This window comes from Symphalangus syndactylus, chromosome 21, assembly GCF_028878055.3.
Source record: "Symphalangus syndactylus isolate Jambi chromosome 21, NHGRI_mSymSyn1-v2.1_pri, whole genome shotgun sequence".
NCBI classification, from domain to species: Eukaryota; Metazoa; Chordata; class Mammalia; order Primates; family Hylobatidae; genus Symphalangus; species Symphalangus syndactylus.
In genome coordinates, this window is record NC_072443.2 from 86,593,076 (window position 1) to 86,608,334 (window position 15,259).

Here is a 15,259-nt window from a genome sequence, read left to right on the forward strand (position 1 = left end):
TGCCTGTAATCCCAGCTACTCTGGAGGCTGAGGCAGGAGAATCGCTTGAACTCGGGGGGCGGAGGTTGCGGTGAGCCGAGATTGCGCCACTGCCCTCCAGCCTGGGCAACAAAGTGAGACTCAGTCACAAAAAAAAAAAAAAAAAAAAATCCAGACTAGATCTAGTGTCAAACTGGATCTCTCAGAAACTGAACTGGGCCTAGTAGGAGACCTACAGAAACTGAACTGGGTCCAGTAGGCATCTTCACATATGTAGGGGTTTGGGAAGACAGAATAATGAGTTTATCTGAATCCACAGAGTCTGAGATTCCTCCACCGGAGAACCAGGGCTTGTCTAGAGAAATTGGTGAACTTTACCAAAGGCAACTTAGAATTAAGTGGTGGCCGCAGTGGGTAAGTGATGACCTAGACAACGCTGTTCATCTATGGTGTCCACTGCAAAAGATGGGATCCAAAGCAACTAAGAGAAAATGGAATGCATTTTTTAATTTACATTTTGTTTTTGACACAGAGTCTCACTCTGTCACCCAGGCTGGAGTGCGGTAGCGTGATCTTGGCTCACTGCAACCTCTGCCTCCCGGGTTCAAGTGATTCTCATGCCTCAGCCTCCTGAGTAGCTGGGACTACAGGCATGCGCCACCAAGCCCGGCTAATTTTTTGTATTTTTAGTAGAGATGGGTTTTCTTTTTCTTTTTTTTTTTTTTTTTTGAGACGGAGTCTCGCTCTGTCGCCCAGGCTGGAGTGCAGTGGCTCAATCTCGGCTCACTGCAAGCTCCGCCTCGCGGGTTCACGCCATTCTCCTGCCTCAGCCTCTCCGAGTAGCTGGGACTACAGGCGCCCACCACGACACCCGGCTAATTTTTTGTATTTTTAGTAGAGACGGGGTTTCACCGTGGTCTCGATCTCCTGACCTCGTGATTCGCCCGCCTCGGCCTCCCAAAGTGCTGGGATTACAAGCTTGAGCCACCGCGCCCGGCCGAGATGGGTTTTCATCGTGTTGCCCCGGCTGGTCTCGAACTCCTGAGCTCAAGTGATCCATCTGCCTCAGCCTCCCAAAGTGCAGGGATTACAGGCGAGAAACGCCATCCCGGGAGGATTTTTTGATTGGCATGCCCAGGCTGCTAAAAGACTAAATGAATCCGAAATTGCCTCTCTAAAAGACGCCATAGAAAAGGCAAATGGAAAACGGAAGCAGTTAATTGACAATGAAAAAGGGCGTGTCTACTCACTCAACACAGATGAGCCCTTTTTTCTTTCTCTCCGTCTTGCTCTGCCAGATTGCTCTGAAATACTCACTTTTGTGCTCAGTAACTTTTATACCCCAGAGACAAAAAGAAAGTTAGCCAAACCTTCATCGTGTTAGGCCTTTAGATCAACCAGGCCTTCCTACTTTAACCACATTGACATCTTGATTAAAATCTGAGCTCAGAACAATAGTGAAAGGTTTCCCTGTTCCAGAAATTTGCTGATGATGTAGAATTATATCCTGGCCTATTCGTGCTAACTCCAGGCATGGAAAATGCTTGCCCATTCATCAGCAGGCTCCACCCTGAACTCAGTGATGGAGTTAAAAAAGCATAAGCTGGGCTGGGAAGCCTCTGATCTGGTCAGTGTAGGCCCCACATGTGCTACTCTGGCATAAAGATTATTTTGATCCAATTATTTTGAGACCCTTTGTAACAGAAATTTACTTCTATAAAGGAAATAGAAGTGGTGGCTCATGCCTATAATGCCAGCACTTTGGAAGGCTGAGGCAGGAGGGTTGCTTGAGCCCAGGAGTTCAAGACCAGCCGGGGTGACACAGTGAGAGTCGGTGTATTAGTCCCTTCTCTCATTGCTATAAAGAACTATCTGAGTCTGGGTAATTTATACAGAAAAAAGGTTTAGGTTGGGCGTGGTGGCTCACACCTGTGATCACAGCACTTTTGGAGGCCGAGGCAGGTTGAGGTCAGGAATTTGAGACCAGCCTGGCCAACATGGTGAAACCCCATCTCTACTAAAAATACAAAAATTAGCCAGGCGTGGTGGCGTGCACCTGTAGTCCCAGCTACTCAGCTGGCTGAGGCAAGACAATTGCTTGAGTCTGGGAGGTGGAGGTTGCAGTGAGCTGAGATCGCGCTACTGCACTCCAGCCTGGGTGACAGAGCGAGACTCTGTCTCAAAAAAAAAAAAAAAAAAGCAAAAGGGGACACATGGCTGAGAGGCGTCAGGAAACTTACACCATCGTGGCAGAAGGTGAAGAGGAAGGGGGCATGTCTTGCATGGCTGGAGCAGGAGGAAGAGACAGAAGAGGGAGGTGCCACACACTTGTAAACAACCAGATCTCATGAGAACTCACTATCCTGAGAACAGCAAGGGGTGAGTCTGCCTCATGATCCAATCACCTCCCACCAGGCTCCTCCTCCAAAACTGAGGATTACAATTTGACATGAGATTTGGGTGGGGACACAAATCCAAACCATATCACCCCATCTTTACAAAGAAATTTAACCAACAGTTTGAGGTTGCAGTGAGCTATGATCGCACCACTGCACTCCAGTCGGGTTGTAAAATAAGACCCTGTCTCAAAACAAAACAAAATAAACAACAAAAAAAGAATGGAGAAAGCACTGATTTAAATCTACATCACAAAACTTACCTTCACTTAGGGTGCATTTCTCACCCCCATCTTGGCTTAATTAGCTCTTTGCTTGTTTTCTCTCTTTTTTCTTTTCTTTTCTTTCCTTTCCTTTTCCTTCCTTCTTCCTTCCTTCTTTCTTTCTTTCCTTCCTTCTTTCTCCTTCCTTCCTTCTTCCCTTCCCTTTCCTTCCTTCCCTCCTTCCTCCTCTATCTCTTTCTTTCTTTCTTTCTTTCTTTCTTTCTTTCTTTCTTTCTTTCTTCTTTCTCTTTCTTTCTTTCTTTCCTTCCTTCCTTCCTTCTTTCCTTGTTCTTGCTTGCTTGCTTTTTTCTTTCTTCTTTCTTTCTTTCCCTTCCCCTCCCTTCCTTCCTTTCTTCTTTCCTTCCTTTCTTCCTCCTTCCTTCCTTCCTTCTTTCCTTGTTCTTGCTTGCTTTTTTCTTTCCTTTCCTTCCCTTCCCGTCCCTTCCCCTTCCCTTTCCTTTTTTCTCCTCTTTTTTCTTTCTTTCTCTTCCTTCCTTTCTTTCTTTTCTTTTCTTTTCTTTTCTTTCTTTCTTTCTTTCATTTCTTTCTTTTTTCTCTTCTTCAAATGAAGGTATTTAAGCCTGAAGTCTAAGTTCTGTGCCTGTGAGATGTAAATTTTCTACTCCGCTCAAACACCTGAGGGTTATCTCTTTGATATGCAAATTTTGGGAAGATGTCTTATGAGAAAAGAAAAAAAAGAGCTATATGGAAATTGGGCAAATGAAAAACCTTAAGTCTTTCCCACAAATATTAATAAAAGCTTTAATCATCTGGCAAGTAATTTCGACTTGTTCCATGTGCCAGAAACAAGATTTGGAGCCAATTGTTCTTGTATTAAATAGTGTGTTTTGTATTACTGTACCCGGCATATGGCTAAAATTTTAGAATGAAAGCTGTAACACTCTAGTGTCTGAAGAGTGTGAAAAAAAAATAAGAAAGCTATATGATCTGCTTCTGTCTGTATATGTATGTCTATGTATATATGTACACGTGACATTTTCCTACTCTAGATGGCATTGCCAAAATTAATTTATAAAAAAGCGGTATTTAATTGGCTTAAAGAAAAATATGAGCTTATATAAGTTGAGTTATCCTTAAACTCTTAGAAATATAGAAACTAACCCAAATGTTTTTTAAATTTCATGTCATCTGAGATTATAGTTGGTAAATAAATGCTATTTAAACTTTTTTGGTTTAATGAAATATTTAGAGTTGTCAGCATTAAAAAAAACGCAGACACACAACTTTGGTTTTACCTAAGTTTATTAGGCAAAAACTTATGTTATCTCTGTTACAAGAGTTGCCACCAAGAAGGCCGGGTGCGGTGGCTCACGCTTGTAATCCCAGCACTTTGGGAGGCCGAGGCGGGCGGATCACGAGGTCAGGAGATCGAGACCACGGTGAAACCCTGTCTCTACTAAAAATACAAAAAATTAGCTGGGCGTGGTGGCGGGCGCCTGTAGTCCCAGCTACTTGGAGAGGCTGAGGCAGGAGAATGGCGTGAACCCGGGAGGCGGAGCTTGCAGTGAGCCGAGATTGCGCCACTGCACTCCAGCCTGGGCGACAGAGCGAGACTCCGTCTCAAAAAAAAAAAAAAAAAAAAAAGAGGTGCCACCAAGAAAAGCAATTTGATGATGTCCAGCCTTGTCTGCTCTTATGAAACATCTACTTAAAAGCAGCTTCCCAATTCTCTCTGGTAGCTTACACTGTTAGAGTTGTGTTAAGTTAAATTAAATGATGGTTATTCATTGACTATCTAGAAAGATATTTTTTAAACCTTATTTTTTTCAAATAAGATAAAATACTGAAACTTTGATTGCTAAACATAAGCTTGTCTACTTTTGGCTTCTTATTATAGAAGAACTAAACATACTTGTCTCTGCTAGCAAACATACCCTGTGCCATATTGAAAAATTGTATGATAAAGAAATACACACTTCTAGAAATTATGAAATGGTATATTCACAGATTTGCCAATCTGCAGAATATTGGTATGTATGCAAAAAGTTTACAAGTGTTTACTTGCTAGTTTTCACTAGAAACTAAGGTTAATAGCTGGTGTGGTGGCTCATGCTTGTAATCCCAACACTTTGGGAGGCTGAGGTGGGAGGATCACTTGAGCCAAGAGTTCCAGACCAGCCCATCTCTACCAAAAATAAAAATGAGCTGGGCTGGGCGCGGCGGCTCACGCCTGTAATCCTAGCACTTTGGGAGGCTGAGGTGGGTGGATCACGAGGTCAAGAGATTGAGACCATCCTGGCCAAAATCTAGAATTTTATATGCAGCCAAATTGTGATTCAAATCTAAGAGCATAATAAAGATATTTCCAGAAAGCCTCAGAATGTGTCTCTCCCTCACATCTACATTGAAAACATTCTTGAAGAAGGAATTCAAAAAAGAAAAAAATACAAAAAACAAAAAACAGAAATCCAGGACATGCTGCAGGCCACAGGAGAAGTCTGGGGGCCAAATGTGTTTGTGAGATCTGTTATTAGGAACAAACCACTGCCAGTAAAAAGGTAGATGCAAAGGGCAACGGTGAAGGAAAATACAGTTGTACAAAGCCTGAAGATCTGGATAATGCCATCAGGAAGGGAGTGAGAGCTCGAAGGGATATGGGAAGGTTTGCCAAAGGGTGCGTGGCACCGGGGCTGGCAAGTCCGGGAAGTGAATGGGGCGAGTGAACAGTGTAGGTCTTAAGACACCATCACAAGAGCTCACTAGGCCACACCGTGTGCCCACCACTGTAGGGGAGAAGATACAACGCTTTTCTTTTCTCATAGGTTCTTAGTTGAGACCGTCTCCTGAAAATAAAAGTGAGATTAACATGAGAAAAATCAACAGCAGTTTATTGATGCCTGCTGTACCTGTCTCATGGGAGAGGCCTCAGGTTAAAAGTATTTCTCTCTCTCTGCAATGGCTTAGGAGCCTTACTTAAATAGTATTTTAACATGAGCCGTAAATCCTATGGGAACAAGACAAAGGCAGGAAAATGTGGGGAGGAACATTTACGGGAAGAGCAACCATCTCCTGGAATCTCTCTGTCTCTGAGCTGATACGCAAGTGTCTTCAGGTGCGAAAGGCAGAGAGGAGGCCAGGAAGACCTTAGTCTTTGTAACTTGCCGTCCTGCCACCAGGCAAGCAGAGAGAGGGACAGAGCATCGCCCTGTGTTTCAACTTTCATCATCTCAACAGCCCCCAGTATTTAACTTTCATCATCTCAACAGCCCCCAGTATTTTAGGGTGTTTTGGTTTGTTTCATCACATGCAACAATTCTTGGCACTGTAGGACCAGAAAAGCTGTCAGACCTTTAATCACCCGTCACAGGGTCACAGCGACACTCGGAGCAGAAAAGCTGTGAGACCTTTAATCACCCATCATAGGGTCACAGCGACACTCTTCAACAACACACAGCTAACAAGAGGAAAGCAGAGCACATTTATTGTGTCAAAGTTGCGTGTGACATAGAAGACCCAGAGACCCAGGGAAACTCTTTATGCTCAGATTAGATGAAGAATGGGCAGCGGTGTAGAAATGGGAACAAGCCAGTGGGAAGGCTGAGGGGGGAGACCCAGCAAGGCTGCCCAGAGCCTTCTCAGCCTCCCCTGCAAAGCTCCTCCCTCCCTCCCACGCATGAGAGCAGAACCTCTTGGAAGGAAGGCCTCCAAGGGAAAAGGGACAGAGTGACCTTCTAGGTTTTACGGCCTGCTTTGGGGGAGAGGTGTTCTATTTTCTATGACTCACCGTGGGGAAAAGGAATTCTGGTTTCTGTGATTCACACTGGGGAGAAAATGGGGCAGGAAATAGGAGGGAAGGAGAAGGTCAGAGAGGCTTTGCTTCTGAGGACCTTAATGCCCCCAGACCCAAGTACTCAACATGCCAAAGGGCCATATTTAAAGATCACGTTTGGAGCCCCAACAACAAAAAGGAGACACTCGATAAGTTTTGTTGTGCCAGGCATGGTGGGAGGAGAGCCTGAGGCCAGGAGTTTGAGACCAGCCTAGGCAACAGCAGAACTCCATCTTAAGAAAAAAATGTGTGTGTGTATATATGTATGTGTGTGTATTTGTTGAATGAGTGGATAAATATAAATTTTTAGAAAAGTTGTAAAAGAAAAAAATCTCTCATGCAAATCACCAAAAGAAAAAACCCCAAAAGTAGGGCAAATAGAAAATATAAAAACTATGGCAGAAATATGTCCTTGTAGAAGAATTATTATAATAAATATGAATTAAAAGCAGAGATTTAATGAGATACATTTTAAGAAAAGACCCAGAAATACAGAAAAGTTCTCTGAAACTGAATTTGGGTGATTCCGGGTGCCTGACGGAATCAGCAGGGAATCCTCCCCGGATGGAGATAACACCCCAGGCCTGAATGTCGCTCCGTGTCCAACAATGAAACATAAACAGGCACCACGGAGAGAGAAGACAGTGAGGGTGAGGGTCAGCAGGAGCCTCAGGCAGCAGAAACTCCGGGTGCTGGAATTCCCAGACAATAAACCAGCAGTGCTGGCTATGTTTTTGGAAACAAAAGGTAAACTTGAATATTTTTTCAAGGAATGGGAAATGGATACGGTGATGCAGTAAGAAAAACCGGTTTGGCCTTCGTTTCCCAGTTCTGCAGAGCCCCTAACACCCTTGTGATTCCGAGGCGATGAGGAGTAAAGATAGAGCTCCTCTCAACCACACCTGGATTTCCCCTATGAAGAGGCCTTTGGAAAGGGGCTCTGGTTGCCCGGCGATTCGAGGGCTGGAACTGTCAGCCCCACCCTCAGCCTGTGGGGAGGGGAGAGGGACTGGACTGAGTCAGTCCCTAGGGGAATGATTTAAGCAATCGTCCCTACATAATGAGGCCTCCATAGAAAACCCTAATCAGCAGAGGTCCAAGAACTTAGATGTTGGAAGCTCTAACTCATCGTGTTTGGGTTTAGCCAACACTCAATTAGGTTTGGTTTAACCCACACGTGGGTGTTAAAATCCTGACAAAAAGCAAGAATGTATTCACCACAGAAGTCCGGAGTGGTGGTCTTTGGGATGGGAGGGGTCATTGTCAGGCCTCTGAGCCCAAGCTAAGCCACCGTATCCCCCGTGACCTGCACCTGTGACCTGCACGTATATACGCCCAGATGGCCCGAAGCAAGTGAAGAATCACGAAAGAAGTGAAAATGGCCTGTTCCTGCCTTAACTGATGACATTACCTTGTGAAATTCCTTCTCTTGGCTCATCCTGGCTCAAAAAGCTCCCCCACTGAGCACCTTGAGACCCCCACCCTTGCCCGCCAGAGAACACGCCAGAGAACAACCCCTTTTCCTTTACCCACCCAAATCCTATAAAATGGCCCACCCCTATCTCCCTTTGTTGACTCTCTTTTTGGACTCAGCCTGCCTGCGCCCAGGTGATTAAAAAGCTTTATTGCTCACACAAAGCCTGTTTGGTGGTCTCTTCACACCAACAGACGCAAGTGAAAGTCATGACTTGGCAGAGACAGGCAGGCACGTTCTAGGGGATGCGCAATGCACCATTTTTTGACTAAGGTGATAGTTTTTTACTTTTGTATTTTATACATTTTGCTGTAAATTTATTAAATTTCACAATGGAAACGTTAAAAATATATGCACCCATCAACACAGACTTTAAACACACCAGGCAACCACAAATAGAAATGCTGGGAGAAGTGGGTTCAGCAGTAATCATATTTCTGAAGTCACCAAAATTCTGCCAGGAAAAGATCTGGAGCAGCTGTGAGGCCAAGGCTAAGATCTCCAGTGAGGATGAGACTAAGCTGAGGACCTGAGATGACCACTGCAATGGCCATCTGCATCAGCCAGCACAGGCTGTGCTAGGCTGCGTAACAAATGGCCCCGCGTCATTACATCCCGTGCACGCTCCACCCCCACTAAGGAGGACTCTGCTCCCCACCCTCACGCAGAGGCCCAGGCGAGGTCACACCTCGACACACGTCTCCGTGGTCACTGAGGAGAAAGGAAGGAACTCCACAGGAAGACACAACGCTGCCATCTGCCCAGAGGACAGCCAAAGGTGTCTGGTGAACAGCACTAATGCGCACGACATCCAGACACCTGCGAGGTACTCGGAAGACTGCCCTTCCTGCAGGCAAAATACACCTGCTTCCTCAAGGGCAACCATCCCGGTGTCCTCCAGCTACATGAAGGTCAAAAGCACACAAGTTGCCGCATCCAGCCTAGCTATGTCTCCTCCCAAGCTGGAAGGCCCTGAATTAAAAAGATGAAGAGTTTTCTGCCCACACCCCCAGTATTCAACCAAGGAGCAGGGACAGGGGCTTCAATGATCTGGTTTGGATGGGGAAGAAGGCAGATCCCAGCAGTCAGGCTCTGCAGTGGCTCCAAAGTCCCAGGGGTGGCTGGGTGAGGACCCCGATGCCGGGGAGCAACTTCCTGGAAGAGATGAGGGCTGTGCTCGGTGGAGGGGACACCTCCCATCCCCATGGTCCTCCGCGGCCCTACAGGGTGGGTGCTGGAGAGTTGAGTGGCTTCCTCAGCTCCCTTCTTGCCTGTAGAGACGTGGGGGGCCCAAGGGCTACTTTGAGTCTCAAGCTGTCACGGTCTCTTTGGATCCAGCCTGTGTTTTTAGGACAGTGCAACTCTTTCAAATCTTTGATCAACTTTTTTTTCTTTTTCTTTTTCTTTTGAGGCAGGTGTCATGCGCGTCCACGTGAAGAGACCATCAAACAGGCTTTGTGTGAGCCATAAAGCTTTTTTTTTTTTTTTGGAGACAGAGTCTGGCTCAGTCGCCCAGGCTGGAGTGCGGTGGCGTGATCTCGGCTCACTGCAAGCTCTACCTCCTGGGTTCACGCCATTCTCCTGCCTCAGCCTCCCGAGTAGCTGGGACTACAGGCGCCCGCCACCACGCCTGGGTAATTTTTTGTATTTTTAGTAGAGACGGGGTTTCACTGTGTTAGCCAGGATGTTCTCAATCTCCTGACCTCGTGATCCGCCTGTCTCGGCCTCCCAAAGTGCTGGGATTACAGGCGTGAGCCACCGCGCCGGGCCAGCAATAAAGCTTTTTAATCACCTGGGTGCAGCTGGTCAGCGAAGGGAGATGGGGTGGGGCCATATTATAGGATTTGGGTGGGTAGCAGAAAATTACAGTCAAAGAGGGTTGTTCTCTGGCGGGCAGGGGCAGGGGTCACAAGGTGCTGGGTGGGGGAGCTTCTGAGACTCACTGTCCAGAAGGAATTTCATAAGGTAATGTCATCAGTTCAGGCAGGAACTGGCCATTTTCACTTCTCTTGTGGTTCTTCAGTTGCCTCAGGCCATCTGGGTGTATACGCGCAGGCTTGGGCTCGGAGGCCTGACAGCGGGGTCTGGCTCTGTCACCCAGGCTGGAGTGCAGCGACGTGACTGATCAACACTCAGTGCAGCCTGCACCTCCTGGGCTCAAGCGATCCTCCCACCTCAGTCTCCCGAGTGGGGGGGGACCACAGGCATGCACCACCACCACTGGCTATTTTTTCATACTTTTTGTAGAGACAGGGTCTCACCATGTTGCCCAGGCCGGTCATGAACTCCTGGGCTCAAGTGAACCGCTCACCTCAACTTCCCAAAGTGCTGGGATTACAGGCGTGAGCCACCGCAGCCGGCGTAAATCAGCTTTTTAAACTTCACTCTGATTTGGTCAGGTCCCTGTGCCAGAGTCACACCTGCTCCTCCTCCCTGCTCTCGGCTTTGCTGCATTTCCTTCCTTGGTCCTCCTCAGCCCCCACTGCCCCCCTCCCCGTAGAATCCCTCTGAACAAAATGCGGCATCAGGTCAGGTTTAAGAGCATGAGTCACACCCTTAGTCTCTTTTTCTTGGAGCATTTGGTACAGTAAAAGGGCTTTCCTGGGCCCTTCCCTTGGCTGGACCCTATCTGGAGATGTCAGCAGTGGGTGCGGTGGCAGGCTCTTGATTCCATCCTAGCCGCAACCGCTGAAATCGTCATTCGAGGGTCTCTGCAATCTTCCCTTCTGCTGGTCAGGGTGGAACGGCAGTTGCCTCTTGTAACCCACAAAGTCCCCCCTGGGTTTTCTCGGTTTCCTTTCACTCCTGCGCACCCACCGGCCAGTTCTCCCCTGAACTCATGATGCCAAACCCACATCCGGCCGCAGAACATTCACTGCCTGGCCTCAGTCCAGGGCTCACATTTATTAGGTTCCTGCTCTGCCTTCCAAACACCTCAGGGGTCGCTTCCCCACCACGTCCTCCCTGCTCCGCCTGGCCCGGGCAGCACCGCCCCCAGTCAGCCAGGATGAGCCAGGCTGTGCGGTGGTAACGAACAGCCCGACCCTCAGCCGCCGACTCCCCCCAGTGTGGGCCTGTGGCAGGTGTGGGGTCTGCGCTTCGTCCTCGCCCAGCTGCCCAGGTTGGGGAGCCCCCGGTGTGTGCTGCCAGGCCTCCGAGGTGGGAACGGAGGTGGAGTCACGCCTGATCTCTTGGTACCACCTCTCATGCCCACAACATCTCACTGGCCACCTCAAGTGACAAGTTCATGCCGAGCTGCAAGGGGGTGGGGAAGAAAGATTCCAGGAAGAAAGCTGGAGGCTTGGGGAACAGCACTGATGGGCCTCCCCGTGCACCTTGGGCACCTTGAGGCACCGCACGTGCTGTGGGGTGTGTGCCTGTGAAGAGGGCGGGGCTGCACTTGGGAGGGAGAGAGGGGGAGTCGCTGCCCCCGGGAACAGCAGCTGCATTAGAGCAAGAAGGTCAGGGCACCCCTCATGGGGCTGTTCGACCGGAAGCTTGAGGAAGGGGCTTTTCACCCTCCTGACACAAACCTTCTCTGAATCTGTCCTGACTGTCTGTAGGCATTGGTGAAGCTGGCCCAGCAGCTCCTGGAAGGCACCCTCTAGCTGCAACTCTAAAGGGCTTTTCCGCGCAGCTCCCACCATGGCTGCTGAAGAAAGGGCTTGGGAAGGAAGGAGCTGTGGCCATCCTGAGATGCAACCTCATTCTCCACACTGAGCCTCCAGAAAGACAGGGCGCCCACTTACAGAGACAATTTCAGATTGCTTTTGTGGAAGATGAATGCTCAGATACTCTTTATTTCTTTGTGAATTAAAACTCTAATTTAAACATTAGCTGGGCATGCTGGTGTGTGTTACTTGGGAGTTCCAGCTACTCGGGAGGCTGAGGCAGGAGGATCGCTTCAGCCCAGGAGGTGGAGGCTGCAGTGATCTATGATGGTGCCGCTGCACTTCAGCCTGGGTGACAGAGTGAGACCCTGTTTCAAACAAAGAAACAAAACCCACAAATCAAAACAAAACAAAACTCTATTTATTCCTTACTCTAATTTTTGGCCATTAAGAGACCCCATGGAGACTTGCTTTTTCCTTAAACTGCTAAGTCACAAAATTCCAGAGCTTACTGTGAGAAACAAACTCACTTGTCTAAACCCAAAGAACGGACTTAGAAACCCGGAAAACAGCAAAAGTGAGACTTTTAATGATGGTCTTGCAAGATCAGGCATCTGACGGGCAGGCACACGCAGCACAGTCACAACAAGCGATTTATCCCCGAGTGCACAGGCCCCTCCCCCGCATCCTCATAGGCTGAGTACTGTGGGGTCACAGTCTTCCTATTGGTTGCTGGGCAGGAGCTTTAGGTATCTTCTTTAGGGTTGTCCTGCTGCATTTTGTTGCAGCCCACAATGCATTGCAATCCCAGTCAGCCCAGGGGCTCTGTGCATTTGACTTACGAGCTAAGTAGCTTGGCAGGCTGATAAGGACAGACAAACTGGGCTATTTTGCAGGTTAGTAAATTCCTTTTTCTTTGAGATGGAGTCTCGCTCTGTCGCCCAGGCTGGAGTGCAGTGGCGCGATCTCGGCTCACTGCAGGCTCTGCCCCCCCGGGTTCACGCCATTCTCCTGCCTCAGCCTCCCAAGTAGCTAGGACTACAGGTGCCCGCCACTACGCCCGGCTAATTTTTTGTATTTTTAGTAGAGACGGGGTTTCACCGTGTTAGCCAGGATGGTCTCGATCTCCTGACCTCGTGATCTGCCCGCCTCGGCCTCCCAAAGTGCTGGGATTACAGGCGTGAGCCACTGCACCCGGCCAACAGGCTAGTAAACTTTCATCTTAGACTAAACTTCCTTGGTTTGGGTAAGGGCAACTAACTGGAGGGAGAAGGGGAGGGAGGAGGAGACTGACAAGAAGGCATCAGCTATCCAAGCAAGGGCCTAGTATATCCTGTTTCTTCTGTAGTTTGCTGACCTAAGCTAATTTAAGGCACTTTGTCTTGGAAATGACCACTGTATACATTATTTCCTCCACTTACTTAGGAAGGAAGAAGACAGGCCGGGCACCGTGGCTCACGCCTGTAATCCCAGCACTTTGGGAGGCTGAGGTGGGCAGATCACAAGATCAGGAGATCGAGACCATCCTGGCTAACACGGTGAAACCCCGTCTCTACTAAAAATACAAAAAAATAGCCGGGCTTGGTGGTGGGCACCTGTAGTCCCCGCTACTCGGGAGGCTGAGGCAGGAGAATGGCGTGAACCCGGGAGGTGGAGCTTGCAGTGAGCTGAGATCGAGCCACTGCACTCCAGCCCGGACAACAGAGTGAGACTCCGTCTCAGAAAAAAAAAAGAAGAAGAAGAAGATATATTTTTTTACAATCTAGATACATTTTTTAAAAATCAGTTTTGTGGCTAGGCATGGTGGCACACACCTGCAACCCCAACACTTTGGGAGGCTGAGACAGACAGATCACCTGAGGTTGGGAGTTCGAGACCAGCCAGACCAACATGGAGAAACCCCCTCTCTACCAAAAGTACAAAATTAGCCAGGCGTGGTGGCGCTTGCCTGTAATCTCATCTACTTGGGAGGCTGAGGCTGGGAATTGCTTGAACCCGGGAGGCAGAGGTTGCGGTGAGCCAAGATCACGCCATCGCACTCCAGCCTGGGCAACAAGGGCGAGATTCCATCTCAAAAAAAAAAAAATTGGTTTCGATTGGGTGTTAATTTGAGTAGGTTCACAGAAGTATCAACCTTATTTTCCTATGCAGTCAGAGCATTTTGTTTTCCTAATGATGACCAGGTTGTTCTCGTGTCTCTCATTATTAGCCTGTCCTTGGAAACCATTAGAAAAAGTCTTAAGACTCCCAAGATGTCAGATACAAATGCCACCTTCTGAAGTTACCGTGTTTGAACGGCAGTGGGGAAGCCACCTGAAGCACTCACACCAGGGCGGGTGTCAGGGACTGGCGGCAGCGAGCCCCCGTTGCCCACTGCCCAGAGGCCTGCCCCGTGCCATGAGGCATATTGGGGGAAGGCTCCAAGCCTCAAAGATACAGCTCCTCGCCTCTGCCCGGCCGCCCCGTCCGGGAAGAAGTGAGGAGCGCCTCTGCCCGGCCACCCATCGTCTGGGAAGTGAGGAGCGCCTCTGCCCGGCCACCTATCGTCTGGGAAGTGAGGAGCGCCTCTGCCCGGCCACCTATCGTCTGGGAAGAAGTGAGGAGCGTCTCTGCCTGGCCGCCCCGTCTGGGAAGTGAGGAGCGCCTCTGCCCGGCCGCCCCGTGTCTGGGAAGAAGTGAGGAGCGTCTCTGCCTGGCCGCCCCGTCTGGGAGGTCTACCACGGAGGCCAGAAGCAATGTGGGGGCTGGACGTGGTGGCTCACGCCTGTAGTCCCGGCACTCTGGGGGGCGAGGCGGGTTGATCACTTCGGGCTAGGAGTTCGAGACCAGTCTGGCCAACTTGGCGAAACATGAAAAATACAACAGACAAACCAACCAACCAACTCAGTGACAACAAAACAGGTCTACCCTGGAGTCATACTCTAATTTTTTCTATTTTCCTCCGTTTCTGATCCTTTATCCCACTTTCTTTTTCTTCCTCTTCCTTCTCCCTCTTCTTTGTCAAATAGAGGATTGAGTTATTATCACTGATCCATATAAAGTCCCTCTCTCATTTATTTTAACTCCCACCCCCCATTTCTATTCCCCGACTTCCCATGTGCAACCTTCCTAATATGTTTGATACGCATCTTTTTGTTTGTATGTATTTTTTAGAAAATGTTTATTGTTTTTGTGTGCAAAAAAAAATTAATAAAAAAAAAAAAAAAAGATACAGCTCCTTTGTGACCAGGAGACCCAGCTCTAATTCAAGAAAGAAGTGAACCCTGAGAGGAAGCCGGAGTCCTGGGGACTTGTGGGGGCAGATCTCCAGGCCAGGACCCTCACCTCGGGACGCACGGCGGCTCCCCCTGCAGTGCCGCCAGTGGAAGGCGCCAGTGACATGAGTGAAGAGGGTGGGCCCTGCACACCCAATTCCAAATCTTCCAGTACCAACATTTCTAAAAAAGCAAAAGTAAATGGGTGATATTTGTTTTAACAATCTATTTTTTAAAATTTTAATTAAAAATTTTTTTACTGATTTAATTTTAATTAATTAATTGTTTTTAGAGGTGGGGTCTCTGTCATCCATGCTGGAGGGCAGTGGCACCATTACAGCTCATGGCAGCCTCAACCTCCCGGCCTCAAGCAATCCTCCTGCCTTGGCCTCCCAGTGCTGGGATTACAGGAGTGAGCCACCATGCCCGGCGAACAATCTACTTACACAAATATATCCAAAATATTATCTCAACATATCATCAACAAGATAT